Consider the following 16035-nt stretch of genomic DNA (forward strand, 5'->3'; position numbering starts at 1 on the left):
GAAAAAGCAAGAGAGTTCCAGAAAAACATCTATTTCTGCTCTATTGACTATGCCAAAGCCTTTGACTGTGTGGATCACAACAGACTGTGGAAAATTCTTCAAGAGATGGGAATACCAGACCACCTGACCTGCCTCTTGAGAAACTTGTATGCAGGTGAGGAAGTGACAGTTAGAACTGGACATGTAACAACAGACTGGTTCCAAATAGCAAAAGGAGTACGTCAAGGCTGTATATTGTCACCCTGCTTATTTAACTTATTTGCAGAGGACATCATGTGAAGTGCTGGGCTGGATGAAGCACAAGTTGGAATCAAGATTGCTAGGAGAAATATCAGTAACCTCAGATATACAGATGACACCACCCTTATGGCAGAAAGTGAAGAAGAACTAAAGAGCCTCTTGATGAAAGTGAAAGAGGAGAGTGAAAAATCTGGCTTAAAACTCAACATTCAAAAAATGAAGGTCATGGCATCTGATCCCATCACTTCATGGCAAATAGTTGAGGAGACAATGGAAACAGTGGCAGACTTCATTTTTGGGGGCTCCAAAATCACTGCAGATGGTGACTGCAGGCATGAAATTAAAAGACACTTGCTACTTGGAAGTAAAGCTATGACCAACCTAGACAGTATATTAAAAAGTGAAGACATTAATTTGACAACAAAGGTCTGTCTAGTCAAAGCTATGGCTTTTCCAGTAGTTATGTATGGATGTGAGAGTGGGAGTATAAAGAAAGCTGAGCACCAAAGAATTGATGCTTTTGAACTGTGGTGTTAGAGAAGACTCTTGAGAGTCTCTTTGACTGCAAGGAGATTCAACCACTCCATCCTAACGGAAGTCAGTCCTGAATATTTATTGGAAGGACTGATGCTGAAGCTGAAACTCCAATACTTTGGCCACCTGATATGAAGAACTGACTCATTGGAAAAGACCTTGATGCTGGGAAAGATTGAAGGCAGGAGGAGAAGGGGACGACAGAGTGTTAGGTGGTTGGATGGCATCACCGACTTGATGGACATGAATTTGAGCAAGCTCTGGGAGTTGGTGTTGGACAGGGAAGCCTGGCGTGCTGCAGTCCATGTGCTTGCATGGAGTTGGACACAACTGCGCAATTCTACTGTACTCAACTGAAAGTAGTACAGTTTGGTAGTATTCAGTACATTCATATTGTTGACAGTCATTACTAGCACCCTTCTCCAGAACTTTTTCATCTTAGTAAACTGAAACTCTTGACTCAAAAAATAACTCCTTCCACCCAGCCCCAGGCAACCACCATTCTACTTTCTTTTCTATGAACTTGACTGCTACCTCATTTAATTGGAATCATGTATTTGCCCTTTTACAACTGGTTTATTTTGCTTTAGCATAATGTCTTCAGGGTTCATTCATGTTATAGAATATGTCATAATTTTCTTCCTCTTAAGGCTGAATAATATTGTACATAGACTATATTTTATTTATTCCTTCATCTTTTGATGGATATTTGGGTTGCTTCCATCTTTTAAAATTTTGTTTTTTAATGCATGTAAAATATTTAAATTTTAATTTCAATTTAGTTTGTATCAACATCATCATCATCATTTAGATGATGATATAAGATATATATATATAGAGAGAGAGCTTATATAAGATCATTTTTATTACTTTTATTATCATTTTCTTATACTAACTGGTACTAAATAAAACACTAATTTTGTTGCTTTTTAACTTGCTTACTTACTTATTTTTTGCTTTTGGTGTTAATAATTAGCCAAAATCACATTCTTGTTAGAATTTTATAATAAAATATGTTTGTTTTTGGAAATAAAAAATGTTTTTAAAAATTCAGATAATAATATAATGTAATTTAATTAAGGTGATTCATTAAAATTCTAGTTTCAGAAAATAAATTGTCAAAATATTTTAATCATATACCAGTTTAGGCAGTATATATATTTTTCAAATATTTCAAAGTTTTAATTTTTTGGAGCGAACAAAAGGCAATGATTATTCAATGAAGTTTGTTTTTAAAGCATTTTAATTAGCATAGGTTTCCTATTCCTGTAAGTAGATTTTATGTAGTTGTAAAAGCCTGTTGGCCCTATTAGTTCTTCTAATATTAGTTCACATATTAGTTCATCATAATATTTAAGGACTTCTGTGGCTAAGACAGTAAAGAGTCTGCCTTCAATGCAGGGGATCTGGGTTGATCTCTGGGTCGGGAAGATCCCCTGGAGAAGGAAATGTCTACCCACTCTTGTATTCTTGCCTGGAGAATTCCATGGACAAAGGAATCTGGAAAGCTACAGTTCATGGGATCATGGAGTCAGACACAACTGAGTGACTGACACTCTCACTTTCATAATATTTAAAGAATATTTAAATTTTACAGGTGTTGTACTTATTTTTCAGTCTTAATGGATAACTTTTTATTAGAGCTGGAAAGCCATCAGTTTCACAAAGAAATACAGTATCAAAAAAACTTGAAGTCACTAATTAGGTAATGAAATGAGAATCATCTCCACCTTTGATGTGGGTGCTCTGTAAGTTTTTTCGCCTTAGCCTAAATGCCTTCCTGGAAAGAAAAGTTATCAGATGAAGACAAGATATCACATAAACTGCACTGACACTTCACCCCTGAAACTCATCCTGTTCAGGAAAAGACTGGAACTTTTTTAAATTTTGCAAAAGCAATGCAAAAATCAAGACTTTTGAGATTGTTTCTAACAATAAACTATATCAATTTATTTAGGTCAAGGTAAAAAACAAAGCAAAACAGTTAAGTGGTCACATCATTAAAAGCTGAAGCGAAACTGCCTTGCACTAGGATGGAAGCCCTCATTTGACCAGCAAGGCTGGAAACTTGTGCAAATAAAGCAAAAGAGGTAGAGGTAGCACTATCAGATGATAATATTTGTAAATGTATTGATGATATGTCAGATGGCATAAAGACAAAATTAATCCAGATAATTATTAAATCAAATGAGCTTTTATTGCAGATTAATGAATTTACACACTGCTGCTAAGTTGCTTCAGTCGTGTCCGACTCTGTGCGACCCCACAGATGGCAGCCCACCAGGCTCTGCCGTCCCTGGGATTCTCCAGGCAAGAACACTGGAGTGGGTTGCCATTTCTTTCTCCAATGCATGAAAGTGAAAAGTGAAAGTGAAGTCACTCAGTCATGTCTGACTCTTAGCGACCCCATGGACTGCAGCCTACCAGGCGCCTCCGTCCATGGGATTTTCCAGGCAAGAGTACTGGAGTGGGTTGCCTGCCTAATTCCAGCACAGTAAGAATTCCTAAAGAGAAATGCTAAGAAGATTATTGGTTCTCTGTAAAGAATTACCAAAACAAATTACTGGGGATGAAATATTGCAGGTGGTAAATTCATACTTTGAAACAAATAAGGTATTATGGAAACATGCTTGAATTTGTATTACTGGTAGAATGACTGCAGTGACAGGAAGGTATAATGGTTGCACATCAAGAGTTATGAAAACACTGAGATTCAAATAATACGATGTTTTAGTCAAAAAGAAAGTCTTTGTGTAAAAGTTTGCCTGTATATGAGTTTCACATATGAAAAGGGAGACTCTAATGTAACTGAAGCTGCTTCACTCACATCTGTTTTCAGCTTCATGTGAAGAAATGGGATTGAAATACGACTTTCCACTGTTTCATACTAAATAAAGGCCAGTAAATGTCCAGTGAAGAGTTTTGTCAAAGTTTATAAACTAGAAGGAAAATTGGAACTTTTTTTGGTAAGCAGTTCTTACTTTGAAAATTTGTTGAAAGATAGTTATTTGACTTAGGGAATTCCCTGGTGTTTCAGTGATTGGGACTCCTCGCTCCCATAAGCCATGCAGGGTGGCAAAACAAAAAACAAAAACTTAATTAGCTGAAAGAATGAACCTAATTAGTAGAAAATTACCAGGACCTCATGATAATGTATTCACATATACTGATAAAGTTTATGGATTCAAGTCAAAAATTTAGCCTTGGAAGTGAGGAGTTAATAAAGTTTCACTTGTAGTATTTAGTCAGTGTCGCTAGAGGGTTTCCCTGGTAGCTCAGTTGGTAAAGAATCTGCCTGCAGTGCAGGAAATCTGGGTTTGATTCCTGGGTCGGGAAGATCCCCTGCAGAAGGAAATGGCAACCCACTCCAGTATTCTTGCCCAGAAAATCCTGTGGACAGGGAAGCTTGGTGAGCTACAATCCATGGGGTCACAAGAGTCAGACACGACTTAGTGACTAAGCTACCACCATTTAGTCAGTGTCACAGTGTGAATAGTAAAGAATAATTATTAAGACAAGTTGAGCAACATCTTGTATATTTAAGGAAAACCTGCTTCATTGGTTAAGGAGTGTGATTTCAGTTGTGTTTACAGTTTATTCATATTATCATAAGTTTCCACATTTCATTTGTTGATGAAAGTAAAGGAAGGTCTATTTGTTTTACTGGATGTTGACACTTTTGAAGTCCAGTTTAGATTTGAATCATCCAAGTTCTGGTTAGTGATGAGAAAGGAGTTTCCATCATTTGGAGAAAAGTGATAAATACTCCTTTATATAGAGACAGAAAGTAGATTAGCCTGGGGTTGGGAGTAGGAGTAGGAATTGACTATAATAATTATATAGTATAAAGAAAATATGTTTAAGATTTCTTAACCTGGTTTCATGTAGACACTACTAAATATCCCTCTGTTTACTTCATTATACTTTTCAAATATGATTTTTTATGTCTCATGATGTGAAATGGGTTAGGAAGCACTGGACTGAATCATATGACAGGAAGGCTGAGGCAGAAATGTCAACTATGATGGGTCCCAAATTCAATATCTAAGAGTTATCAGAAAATGGAGTAAAAAGCAAGGACTGAGAGAGGGTAAAGGTTCAGGATATATATGTTTACCAGCTGGGCATGTGCAGTGTCTTGTGTCTTCCTGATGTGAGGGATAAGGGCCCACAGTAGTATGGCAGAATTGGTAGGTGGCAGAAGGTTGATGAACCGGACTAAGCTGGGTTAAGACAAATTGCTATTCAGATAGAAGAGTAAAGAGTAAAGGCCTGAAAGGAAAATATGTTATCTTAGTCTCCTCTGACTCACTCATGGGGATTGATCACAGTAAGTTAACACTTTAAGGAGAAGCCTACTTTTTAGAAAAAATACTCATTGACAATTACTTTGTGTTAGGTTCTAACTAAGGGTTTTATTTATTTATTTATTTTTTGATACTGGTTGGTAATGGTACTCGTTATTATCCCTACTTTATAGATGAAGAAACTGAGGTCATCCTTAGTCAAGGTAGAACTGGGATATGAACTCAGGTAGTAGAGAAGGCAATGGCACCCCACTCCAGTACTCTTGCCTGGAAAGTCCCATGGACGGAGGAGCCTGGTGGGTTGCAGTCCATGGGGTCGCTAAGAGTCAGACATGACTGAGTGACTTCACTTTCACTTTTCACTTTCATGCATTGGAGAAGGAAACAGCAACCCACTCCAGTGTTCTTGCCTGGAGAATCCCAGGGACGGCGGAGCCTGGTAGGCTGCCATCTATGGGGTCACACAGAGTCGGACACGACTGAAGTGACTTAGCAGCAGTAGTGTGATTTTCAAGTCTGTGTACTTAACTCTGTGCCATACTGTTTCTCAAGTCCATAGTGCTTGATCCTAACTACCCATCTCCTTTTAAACTCCTGCCCCTGGTCTCAGGCAGGTTGTTCTTGTGGCCTGGCCTTTTACTGTAGAGGATGTGACCTGCAAAGGATGCTATAGTAGGGCCTCCCTGGAGATTGCAGTCAGATGTTGCTGGGTCCCACTTCAGTTGCTTGTGTGGGGGAAAGCTATAGAATATTCTGATCTTATTATTATCAGAACATTTATTCTGTAGTAGCCCATCATTTATGTAGCTGTGGTGGCCACTAACCAAATGTGGCTATTCAAATTGAAATTCAAATTAAGTAAAGTTAAATAAAATGAAAATCCTGGTTTCCTAGTTGGACTTGCTGCATTTCAAGTGGCTACTGCCTACCATTTTGGATGGCACAGAGAACATTACTATCACTGCCGCTGGCTTTGTTGGACAATAACATTCACACGGGTCCCCCTCTTCAAGTCTGTTCCATCAGAAGTGAGAGCTCAATTCCTGCTGTTTCTAACTCCTCAGGCTGCCTTACTTCAGTGGCTGGCCCCACGGATTCTGTCTTTCCTCATAATATGAAAGACAGTGATGCCAGAAAATAATAGATTTTTGTAGTCATTAGTTGGTGGTTCATACAAGATTTACTTTCTTAAAACAGTTCTGCAGTATTGTTGACCTTGTTCTCCTTACCTTATCCTGCAAGTATAACAATTTCAAACTGAGTTCTAAGAAATCCCTTCCTGACAGCTTGTCACACTTGGGCTTCTATTGAACCTGAAGGCATCTTTATCTCTTGTGTACTTTGCTGTTAAGCAAGAGCTCCTGTACTGGATTTTCGAGCCTAGTTTTAGGATTTTGCTTTTATTCATGCTAAGTATCATCTTATTTTTACCCGACTGAGATTAAAAAAAAAAATTAAGTCTTGATTTGATCATTTGATTAGCCATTATTATTGTTATACCTAGCTTTGATAAGCCTACCTTTGTAGGCTGGCTAAAAAGAAGTCATGTCAAATTTATCTGTTTTGTTTTGAGAAGGTTACCGGATTGGCAGGATGCTATGGAAGGAGTGAGTTTGGTCCCAACCGAATAATTTAGAATGTTTTCATGGGTGGGTCACTAAGTGAATAAGGACTGCAGTAAACATAATGAATTTGAAAAACCTGAGAATATTTAGTCTGGAGAAAGATAAACTATTTTAGATATTTAAAGAACTATGTTGAGTGAGTGCTGTTGATCAGAAGGAGAATTTATTGTTATCAGAGGAAGTTTTCAAGGTTAGTTATGAGAAGTATAAAGTGTTGTTAGAATGTTTAGGGCAACACAAATGCTCCCAAGACATTGGAGCAGCACTGCATAAGAAGGGGTAACTGCAGGATATTTCCATTCTTGCAACCACAAAAGTGAAGTGAGCCAAAAAACACAGTGGGAATTAAACGAAGTAGGGTTAAGTTTTCATTAAAGGCTGTGCCGTGCATTCACCACTCCTGGTTGCCCTGGCAACCAGGCTCCCTCGCATTCTAATGACATTATAATGAGAAAAAAACACATGCAAATGCAGTAAATAGTAATTAGAGGCAGAGCCATACATGAAGCAGTGAGCTCTACCTTGGGAAGGTCTGAGAAGGAGCTGGTGAAGGGTTTATACTGAAGACAAAGAAGGAGGTGATGAAAAATGAGTTATGTACAAGAGTTAAGTTGAGTCTACGTGGAATGTGCTTTAGAATTTGTCTCCTGCAAATACCTGTTGTTTCTCCAAGCAGAATTTAGTCAAAGTCAGAAGTCATGCAGTTGTACATCCACATTGTCTAAACCTTTCTACCTGTTGGTGTCATTAAATGGAAAGAGTCTTAGCTGTATTTGCTTCAGACTCAGAGCAACTGTAGCAACCTATGGTTTGGAATGCTCTCCCTGCCCACACGGGGCAGGGCTGGACTGGCCCAGGCAAGACAGTAGGGCCAGAATATGTAGCCAAGAGCCAGTCTTAGTGAAGACAGAGTCTTAAACTGTATTACTTTGTATGAGACAAGTAGGACCAGTGAGGAGTGTATTTGGTTAATAGGAGGTGACACATGCTGTCTGCGTCACTGGAAATGTGTCAGGAGACACTAGGTGACTGCCTCTCTCAGGTGTGATAGGTAGGGCTTTAGGTTTGTCTAAATGCGTAGACCCAGACTCTGTGAATCTGTGCTCGATTTTATTCTCTCCCGTTTATTTCATTTTATTCAGGCTCTTCTGTCTTTTCTATTTTTATTGCCACATGTCTGTGTATCTTTCTTGGAAATGGCTAGAAAATGTTAGTTATATTGCCTGCTTCACATTATCCCAATTCTTTGATTTATCTTTTTGGTGTCAGCTGAATAAAAATTATAGTAAATAACCTTTGAGATCCACAAATGTTCACTGTTCTTTTTCCTTCTCTAAATTAAAAAAAAGTTTAAAAATTTCACAGGAAATGCACATATACTTTTGTAAAAATATGTACTAGTATACTATTAAAAATTTAAGTAATATACACACATAATATGTCAAAATGTTTTACGTGCCTTTCAGCTACCTCTTACCTCCCTGCCAACTCCTAGGCCTGAACTTCTCTTTAGAGAAAACCAGTATTAACAGTCTGGGGAATAAACTTCAAAATTACTTCCTATGCACTTATATGTATGGTTATTATATATTATGGTGTATACTATCAAGACATTAGTCATATCTAACACTTACTGAGTGATTACTATCGCTGGGCACCGATCTCTTTTGTATATTTATTTAATCCTTAGAACCACCATTTGAGGGATATTATAAAAGAGAGGAAGGCCAAGAAAAGTTAAATTAATCCACAGTAACAAGCCAAATTTATATCTGAGGAAGTCTGATTTGGAACTCATGCTTTCTGTCATCATACTACCCTGCTTGTTCTGCAGGTAGCATATATGTAATGTTTTCTTTTTCCATATATGTGGAATCAGTCATTCCATATGATTGTTCTTAAAGTTTTGTTTTGTTGTTTTAACAATATCCAGAGGTCATTCCGTATCAATAATTTCCATCTGCCAGGTTTTTTTTTCCGTTGTTATATTTTGTTCTTTTGTTCAGATGCACCGTACTTTAAGCTTCCCTCTACCTATGGGCATTTAATTTTCTATGGCAAATGATACTTTAATAAATATCCATGCAAAACAATTTTTATGTGTACTTATTCTTATTTCTGTAGAACAGATAGTTAAGTAAATTACTTAATAAGAAGATCTGCTCATTTTACATTTTCAGAGATACTGCAGAATTGCCACTATCCTCACTCCCTTCCTGAACTATTCTTTGGCATTTGGGACACCGAGCTTGTGGTTTCCTTCTACCTCTCAATGACTCCTTAGTGGCTTCCTCTGATGCTTCCTCCTCGTCTCCTAATAGCTCAACTCTGGAGTACCCCAGGGCTCAATCTTGGGACTTCTCTTCAACAGTTAGACTCTCTCTTGAGGAGATCTTACCCACCTCCTTAGCTGTAAATACTATGTATGTACTGATGATTCTTGAAATTGTATTTTTAGCACCTATCATGTCCCTGAACGTCAGACTTTTATATCCAGCAACCTGACATTCCATTTGCATGTCTATGAGGCAGCACATTTAACTCATTTTTACTTAACCTTTCTCATCTCCCTCATAACCTACTTTTTCCAGATATTTCCCTATCTCAGTAAATATTAGCTTCTAGTTGCTTGGAACAAGAACCTAGAGTCCCCTTTGACATCTCTCTTTCTCTTACATTCTATTTTTAACCCATTAATAAATCCTGTTATCTTCAAAATTTATCCATAATCAACCACTTCTTACCACTTCCACTGCACCACTGTAGCCCAGGCTGCCAAGGTTTCTCACCTAGCCTAGGTGGTGCTACTGGTAAAGAATCTACCTGCCAATGCAAGAGATATGGGTTCAATCCCTGGGTTGGGAAGATCTCCTGGAGGAGATCATGGCAACCCTCTCCAGTACTCTTGCCTGGAGAATCCCAGGGACAGAGAAGCCTGGCAGACTACATTACAGTCCATGGGGCCGCAGAGTCAGACATGCCTGAGCAACTGAGCATATACACACATTGCAATAGCTTCCTAACTAGTGGCCATTAGGAATCTGGTCTCTAAACAGCAGTTAGAGTGATCTTTTTAAAATGTGAGAGTACTGTATCACTCTGTGGCTCAGAATCCTCCAGTGACTTCCAGTTTTTGTCAGAGTAAAATCTGAACGTTTGACCACAACTTCCATGGCCTAAATGGTTCCCACCCCTTTTCTCTCCAGTCTTAAATGCCATCATTCTCCTTTCCATTCTCCCTTCTCCAGTCATATACTATGCCTGCTGTTTTCCACCATGGAGTCTTGGTGCATCTCATTCCTACTGTCTAGTTGTTCATAAAGGTAGCTTTATGACTATTCCCTACTTCAAGTCAGATCGTCCCTCACCTTATCTGTGAGGTCCTCCTATTTGTCCTCCACCCTATGTAAAATAGCATCTTCCTAACCCTACCACTTCCAAACCCCTTTACTGTGATCTACATATTTTTCTTGCACTAAAGTCACCTATTCTACATATCCAGTTGTTACCTTCTCTGGCCTGAATCTCTTCCTCTAGAATGCCCGCTGCCTGAGGCCAAGAACTTCTGTCTGTTTGGTTCACTGCTGTATTTCAAGGCCCAAGCCCACCGCATTATATGAACTAGGTGCCAATATTTGTTGAATGAATAAATGAGTCAATGAGAAAACAGACAAAATTTCTCTCCTGACTGGAGCAGTTATTTCTATCAAGAAGTACATGAGTATGCCCACTTTCTCATACCCTCTATAAAATTAGATATTACTGATCTTTCAAAGTTTTTCATTCTGAAAGGTGAAAAATGATATATTGTTTTAATTTGCATTTTCCTCATTACCTTGGTATTGAGCATATTTTTACATGCTTATTGGTCACTAGTGCTTCCAGGAATTTCTTGTTTATGCGCTTTGTCTATTTTACTGTAGTTGTTTATCATTGTAATAGTGATTTGTAGGAGTAACTTCTGTATTATGACTATCAATCCTTCATTTCCTATATGTGTTGCAAATATTTTTTCCCAGACTGTCACTTCTCTTTTAACTTTGTTAATAGTATCATTTGTCAAACAGGAGTTTTTAATATTTAATAAACCTGCCAGTCTTTTGCTTTATGTTTTCTAGGTTGGTATTTTGTTCAGGAAATCTTTTCTAAGTACAAATTATGAAAATATTCTCTTGTATTTTCCTCTAGACCTTTGTTATTTTATTTTTTATGTTTAGGGCTTTAATCCATCTAGAATTCATTTGGAGACTCTGAGATGTGGTAATGTAGTTTATATTATTTAATGGTGACTCAGTTGACTTCATTATTGACCAATGCATTCTTCCATCTATGATCTAAATTCTTTTTTTTATCATATATTAAATTTCAATATATAACTGTGTCTATGTCTAGACTCCATTCTCTAATCCTGATCTATTTTTCTTCTACCATAATAACATAGGTTTTATTAGTACTAGTGCTCTTTAGTTGGTTTTGATATCTAATAATTCTGTCATTCATTTTTTAAAAATTAATTACCCCATGCATTTTCTTTTAAAATTAATTTTAAAATTGCTTTACAGGTTTCATAAGAAAACTTTCTGGGTTTATTTTCATGCCCTATAATACAGTTGTAGAGTTTTCTTGACATAATGATTTTTTCCTGATATTTTGGTTTGGTATTTTCCTGGATATTTGACAGTTTGTATTCATACTAGGAATAATACTTTCTTTATCTTTATGATTTTAACTGATTATTTATACATTTGTAAAGTTACTGATTTTTATATGTTGATCTTTTTTTCTGGCCACTCTCTGAAACTCTCTTATTTACTCTTTCTGTTGATTCTTTTAGATTATTTAAGCAAACAATGAAATCATTTGCCATTTTAGTCATTTTCTTTAAATACCTTCTTCAAGCAGTGAGTTGGGACACTTATAGAGCCCACCTTGCCTGTCTCCTTTTCCTCAGAGATCACACTCCTACACTGCCTGTGTCAAATATCTGAAAATCTCAACTTCATATTTATTTGGTTTTGTTTTCTAGTTGCTTAAGAATTCTATCATGGCCAGAAGACCAAAGAAACAGATAAATGCAAAAATTCTTGAAGGATACCAATCTGTCCCCTTATTATATGAAATGAAAATTTAATGAATGCAGATTTTAGGTTAAGATTCTGTTAGATACATGATCTTTAGTTCAGCTGGTTCGTTTCTAAACCTAAAACTGGGAATACAACAGGTGGATAACATGACTAACTAGTGGAAATGAGGGAAGACACTCTAAGATTTGTAGCATAAGTGTGCGGTGAAGTGGTGAGCTTCTGCTCCTTCTATTTCATCATGTCCCTGGGCTTTCCACAGGCCCTGCCTTGATGCAGAGGCAATCTGCTAGTGTCACACTATGGGAAGCAGGCGTTCTGATGAAAGATACAGAAGGAGAGGGCATCAGTATAAGAGCTTGAAACATTCACAGGCTTGGAATGGAAATGACTGTGAGGACAGAGGTTGTGACTCATTGTGGGAAATATGTCAAGAAACTTTTGTTACTTAATAAAAAAGGATGAGTGAAGAACAGCCTGCTCTTTCCTTCCTCCTCCTTGCCCTTCTCTGCTTGCAGTGTGAGTTTGCCATGTGTCTGGTATTGATCCAAGTAGTGGATATTGAATGCCCTTTTTGGCAGGTAGGATGACTCCAGTAAAGTCTTCAGTCTCACATTATCCAGGTCCCATGCATAAAAATAGTGAGTGTACTACAGTGCAGCCTTTTCTAAAAGCTTTCAGTGCTTTCATCCCCATTATTGGTCAGAACCCTTTTGGCTTCCAGCAACAACTCTGAGAATCTGCCTTAGTCAACTTCTGGAGTTGCTCAAGGCAGAAGCAGCTCCTGAAGGTCTGGCCTTGCTCAGCGATCCTGGGCAGGGCGCCTCTGTGCTCGGCGCAGGAGCTGTGGGACTGCCGTTCTCCCATCTTTTCCTGCCTCTTCACCTGCACTGGCTGAGTAGTGTGCCCCCAAGTTCATGTCCACCTAGAACCTGTGAATGTGATTTTATTTGAAAATAGAGTCTTTGCAGATATAATCAAGTTAAGATGAGGCCATACTGGATTAGAGTGTGTCCTAAATGTAATCTGACTGATGTCCTTCTAAGAAGAGGGAGATTTAGACACTGAGGGACAGATGCATGGTAAAGACGGCATGTGATTATAGAGGCAAACAATGGAGTGATGTGTCTATGAGTTGACAATAGCCAGTACCTAGGAGGGAGGCAAGGAAAATTTCACCCTTAGAGCGTGAAGAAAGAGCATGGCCCTGCCAAACCTTGATTTCTGGCTTCAGATCTAGACCTGTAAAAGAATTAACTTTGTTGTTTTCAGCCACCCATTTTGCTATACTTCGTATGCACCCATATCAGGAAGGCCTTGCTCACCTTCCTTTCCTTTTTTCCACCCACACAGCATAGTCCTTCTCCCAGTTAAAACTGCTCAAGCTCAGACACCCTTCATTTCATGAAAAACTAGGAAAGTTAATAAATTATTTGTACAGCTTTACAAGGACTGTGTTTTGAAATGAAAGTGACAATTTGCTACCCTGATAATTTTCTACTGTCTGACTATCAAATTTCCTTCAATTTATTTCATTAAGTACAAAATTACTTTAATACTCTTAATTTTCTTGAATAAGGCCCTTATAACAGATACTTTTATAAAAAGAAATTATTTAGGATAGGAATAAGATTCAGATTAACTTCAAATTTAGAAATCAGGATGGAGAAGGTCAGAACTTGGGTTCATCTTTATGTTTTCTTATCTATGATATTAGAAGAACAATGATAAACTTTGAGAACATTTCATCTAGAGCAAACAAAATATGGTAAAATATCTCTAAACTTAAGCTGAAAGTAGAAACAAAGAGAGAAAAATTTATTTTTCCTACAGCAGGCCTCCCATATCCTCCCTTCCAGTCAGTTACAGTGTTTGTTTTGCTGGCCATTCCTCAGGCACAAATAGGCAGGAATGCTCCTGGAAGCAAAACCAAATTGTTTATAATAAAAACTGTGAGGGTACATATGGAGGTCCCACATCCATCAACTGAAAATTGAAAACTTTCAACGGGGCAAATCGAAAAACCAGAGAAAGGTTTATTAAAAGTTGAAAGAGAGAAGAGAGAATGAAATCCCACAAAATGCTTAATAGTGAAACTTAACATTGTTAACATTTTTCTCTGGTGAAAATGTTGTTAAAGAAAATGGAACTAATGTGACCTAAACTTACTGTTGATGCTTTGGCTCCAAAAAGAGAAGGGATTTAACCTTATTTAAACTATTACCATTTTTTAAAAATTTGTATAAATAAGCAGGCTGTGTGTATCAACACATAAACATGTGTGCTCATCTGCACCTCCCTCTCCTCAAAAAGGTCATCAAATTGGTCCCGGAACATCCTTTTCTGACCTGACAAATGGTGGATTTTCTTCTGCTCTTTATACCCTGGGATCACTGCCCTTGCTGGGGTTTAACCTGCCTTTGGGGTAGGGGAGAGCAGTGTGTTCTACCGCTCATCTAAGAAGTTGGAAGAGATTAGAGGTAAAAAGGGGAGTGACTTGGTAGGTCTAAGAGTCCTCCCAGGGAAAGGGAGTAGGCCTGGTGTGAGAAAACTAACTTCTTACACAAACAGCCACACTGCTGGGATTCCCAGCATGTTTTTACTGTGGAATTTAAAACTGAAGGCCCTAAGTGGTATAAAACAATGTCCACTTGAGAAGCAAAGTGAAGGTATACTAGAATTAGGTAGTGACCTAGGAAAAGCACTGGCCTTGTTTTTGTTTAGCAACTAGACGATAAGTTTAGAAAGGAGAGAAAATAAAAGTTAATATTGTATGCAAGAACATTTTATGGTTCTTAGAGTATTATTTGACTGTAGACAGTGGAAGGAAAGCACAGTATTACTTTTTTTTCTTCATGAAGTGGATTTTTATATTTAATTTAATAACTTTTACAAGGAAAAAATACATGATCATTATAAAAATTCTAATAATATATAGATATATAAAATACAGTTGAAAATATTTCTTTCCATCTCCTCTGACTCAATTCTGTAGTTTGTTTTCTATGTACCATGTAGATGTATGCACACTTATAACATATTTACATAAATGGGATCATTGTTTTATAAATTACTTTTTCCACCTAATATTACACAATGGACATCTTTCTTAGTGAGCATATATAGAACTATCTCATTATTTCTGATAGCTACATAGTATTCCATCATATGGATGATTTAAGTTTGTTTAAAGGATCCCCTATTGGTAAAGAATAACCCCTTAGTTATTCTCACAGTGATTCCTGTAACCTTTAACAATTTACTTCTACTTCCTAATATCTTATCTTTGGACAAAATCTATTGATTCCTGCTATGATAGATAAGGAATTTAGTGTACTTATTCTGTATCCCACATTCCTTTCTGTTCCTCCTTATTTTTTAAATTAATTATATTATTATTTTTACATCATCAAGATTTGTAATATTTAGATTCTGTTAAACAGTAATTACTCCTTTGTGCTTTGTTTATCGGTTGATTAGATAAACCTTTAAACCTAATTAGAGTCTGTGAATGAGCATGCTAGTATAAACAAGAGTAACTGCTACTAAATATTGTGGTAGAAGGCCGTAGTATAACCCTCTGCCACATGGCTGCTTTAGAGAGAATATTTCAAGTTAAGATCCCACAGATTCTCTTTTAGTTTCATACCATGACCACACTAAGAAAGCTCTTTTAAACTCGGCAGAGCCAGAAAACTTCCAATTAAGGAACAGTGCTTACCATGTTTTGTGGTTTAATTCCCAGCTAGTGAACCAATGTGTTCAGTAGGCATTCACACCTTAGGTTACACAGATAAAGGCAATAATCATTATGGGTCATGTTGTGCAAATGGTGAAGCAAGGGATATTGGCCTCTATTGGATGGGATAACACATAAAATAGAAGATGGAATGCTTTCCCAGATGGACAGCCTCTGCTTCCTCATGCATGCCTAGTTGTTTCAGTCATGTCCGACTCTGTGACCTCATGAACTGGAGCCCGCCAGGCTCCTCTGTCCATGGGATTCTCCAGGCAAGAATACTGGAGTGGGTTGCTGTTGCCTTCTCCAGGAGATCTTCCCAAACCAGGGATGGAACCCACGTTTCTTTTGTCTCCTGCATTGGCAGGCAGGTTCTTTATCTGAGGTGTATCTTCAACTCTTTCCCCAGAAGGTGTTGATGGACTGTTCAGTAATGGTTATGCCATGTTTAGTAAACTCTAAAATACCACAAGTCCAGGGAAAAGATGTGCGGAGGTCTTTTTCAAGGG

The 16035-nt window shown here is 37.6% G+C and overlaps 1 protein-coding gene across 4 annotated transcripts in view; it reads left to right on the forward strand.

The window, feature by feature from the left end:
* The window catches only part of ATG10 (autophagy related 10), a 250049-nt gene that overhangs the window by 47204 nt on the left and 186810 nt on the right, over positions 1-16035 (forward strand). Inside the window, exon 1 of one of the 4 annotated variants that reach the window (XM_065919085.1) lies at positions 3628-3740. The exons of the other annotated variants lie outside the window; for them this stretch is intronic. The gene's annotated coding sequence lies outside the window, so the exon portion shown is untranslated. Of the gene's footprint in view, positions 1-3627; positions 3741-16035 lie in introns of those variants that run through there. 4 annotated transcript variants of the gene reach the window in all.

The sequence above is a fragment of the Muntiacus reevesi genome, chromosome 1 (genome assembly GCF_963930625.1).
Source record: "Muntiacus reevesi chromosome 1, mMunRee1.1, whole genome shotgun sequence".
NCBI lineage: Eukaryota > Metazoa > Chordata > Mammalia > Artiodactyla > Cervidae > Muntiacus > Muntiacus reevesi.